Here is a 3,008-nt window from a genome sequence, read left to right on the forward strand (position 1 = left end):
TTTGGGATAGAGGAGAAAACAATCTGTAAAACAACAGCTTTCAACTTGCAACCTTCACGCCTGTACCTGTTCTCTTTTCACAGATTCCTGATGGGGCTGAGGTCGCTGACAGCATTCCTGTGTCTGGTTGTGGTACTTGCTGTTGTCGTCGAGGCTACTGCTGAGCGGAACAAAGTACACGTAAGTTTTACAACGCCTTTGTAGATCTAACTGTTCAAAAACATGTCGTGCTTGTTATTTAAGATTCTGTTCTCTTTGCGAAAAGATGCCGAGATCATTTGCTGAGACTGCAATTATCTCAGACTATCAGCACAAATATTATCAATGTACGGATTTTGTAGGTACACTTCACACCAGCTGAACAATTCACAAACTCAAGGTCGTACGACATGTTACTTTGTGGTTGCCTACACGAGAGAATTATTGGGTACTGCACAGTTGTGACCAGCAATGGCATGGCTGTGAAATTATTCTGTATTGGTGTACTTTGGTGTATGTATGTATGTATGTATGTATGTATGTATGTATGTATGTATGTATGTATGTATGTATGTATGTATGTATGTATGTATGTATGTATGTATGTATGTATGTATGTATGTATGTATGTATGTATGTATGTATGTATGTGTATAGAAGTAGTTGCAGTTGCAGTTGCAGTTGTAGTAGTAGTAGTAGTAGTAGTAGTAGTAGTAGTAGTAGTAGTAGTAGTAGTAGTAGTAGTAGTAGTAGTAGTAGTAGTAGTAGTAGTAGTAGTAGTAGTAGTAGTAGTAGTATAGTAGTTTAACAGGTAGGAAACTCTCCTCCGTTCAAATCGTGATTAACGATAATGAGGTAAAGCAGTAAATCATCATCATCATCGTCATTATCATCATCATCATCATCATCATCATCATCCTGTCTCTCCTCCTCTTTTTCCTCCCACTCCACCTCCTCCTCCTCATCATCATCATTCTTTTTTTACAGGGCAATGTACAGAGCTGGCATGACACGGGGAATCTCCACAAACAAGACAATGTGATGGTAGAACGTCGGAAACGTGCACTGGTCAGTTTTGTGTAATGAGATTCTAAAAGTCTAGAACCTTCTTGTTCTGTACACATCTTTTAAGTAATGACGTAAGTATTGTTTAAAAAAACTGTCTCAACGAAACTATTTCCCTTAATAATAGTGATCATTGCCCAATAATACAGTTTTGTCAAGACTCTATTATTGTAACTGTTTGTTATCAGGAATATCACTGGAAACAGTGAAACGAATTCAAGTGTACTATTCAATGATAAACGCTTAATTTTACGTGAAAGAAAGTGAGACTCTGGTGTATCTCTTTTACGGATACTGCACTGGCTTCCTGTTGATAAAAGAATTATGTACAAATGCCACAAATGCTTGAATCATCATCATCATCATCATAATCATCATCAGCAGCAGCAGTATCAACTTAGTAAAAATATTGATGACAAAATATCATTGTCACTATCGGCTACGCCGGGGGACAGTGACTCGTATTTTACTATATTTTTTCATACAATTTATCTTGGTGTAATCGCCTGCAGTATCGAATATAGCTGAACCGAGAATGTTACCTTTCGTCTCGATTTGCAAGTAAAAAAATAAGGGTCATTTGGGCAAAAGGCTGACTTAGCGAAATCGGTTAACTCACACTTCTGTTGTGAAGTGCGTTATTTTGGTGTTGTTATTTTTAGTGTGTGTGGCAAATTGCGAAAGTGTTTAATTGCATCTTGATTAAATTGTTTGCAAAATGATACAAGTTCTTGTTCATGTAGTCTCTGGACTTAATGGATTACAGACATTGGTGGGATCTGCATCAATAAAGAGAATAACAGTGTCTTACAACCAAGTCGCCATTCTACTTACTTTACACAAAACAGTGACTGTGCAGTGTGTAGGTCTAGGCCTAGCAATTGTGACCTCACAACGCAGCAGGTAACTTTGCTACCTAATTTCAGATTCAAAATTGACAATCAAAAACAATCTTTGCTAAATATAGATAGAGCATCAAATCAGGTTCTACGCGAGCCACTTTGCTTATTTTGATACGCTGATTTCAAAAATGAAATATATATTTTAGCCGTTATCATTATTTAAAACATTCTGCAAGCAAAGTTTTATCTTGTGTGGCGGCAAACTTTAAAAGGATTTTGCGTCACAGCTCATCTCTCCCAATTCTGACTTTGGGGGTTTATACTAAGATCAGTAGATCAGTTAAAACTGACAGTAGGCCTATTTTGCCGTGCTGCAACAAAACACTTTTTTCTTTAAATCATGGTTTCGAGATATTTAAGCTTTTGTCTTTTTACCCAAAATATCGTCAATTTCAAACGTGGCTGTGTCTACTCTTGATCAGAGCAGAACTGACAAGTGACACGTCCCTGGTCTCCGTCTCTCCATCTCTACGGGTCCATAAAGAACTTCTGCCAAAACGTTTTCTCTTTTACACTTTCGTCTTCCCTTTTCTCCTCTTCCATTTTAGCTCTCTCCACGCTTCTCATTTCCACCTCTGCTTTCCTTTTGATCCTCTTTCCTCCTCGTCATTCTACATTCCTCCTTGTTGAGTAGAGAGTCAATAGATTCACTCTCACTGATGAGCGATGGAAACTTTTCCAGCGATTTCTTTCTCTTGCCGCCACCACTCCAATGTTGCAAAGAGCGAAGGAATCTTTCGGTCTCAGACTGACTTACCCATCTTGGGGTAACTGTAGTTGTGATAGTAGGATCACATCATGGTACTATCCCCATAATGTGTAGATTAAGTCTTCCACATCAAAATTTTCTTCCAGCCTTCTGTAGTAAAGATGCACAAAAGCTTCACCAATCTTGTCACACAATATTGCCAATTTCCTGAGGCTTGATGCGGGAGCTATTTGCTTATTTATATTTATGCGTGCATGTATGTGTGTGGATTTGCGTGTTATGATGCACCTCGTGCGAATGAATGTGTGTGTGTGTGTGTGTGTGTGTGTGTGTGTGTGTGTGTGTGTGTGTGT

The 3,008-nt window shown here is 38.5% G+C and overlaps 1 long non-coding RNA gene across 1 annotated transcript in view; it reads left to right on the forward strand.

The window, feature by feature from the left end:
• Positions 1-86: 86 nt before the first annotated feature.
• The window catches only part of LOC106013023, a gene marked incomplete at its 3' end in the record, with an annotated part of 4,132 nt that continues 1,210 nt past the window's right edge, over positions 87-3,008 (forward strand). Inside the window, 2 exon segments of the long non-coding RNA XR_001185226.2 lie at positions 87-180; positions 967-1,047. This is a non-coding gene — a long non-coding RNA (uncharacterized LOC106013023).

Source organism: Aplysia californica, unplaced genomic scaffold (genome assembly GCF_000002075.1).
Source record: "Aplysia californica isolate F4 #8 unplaced genomic scaffold, AplCal3.0 scaffold00617, whole genome shotgun sequence".
Lineage (NCBI taxonomy): Eukaryota > Metazoa > Mollusca > Gastropoda > Aplysiida > Aplysiidae > Aplysia > Aplysia californica.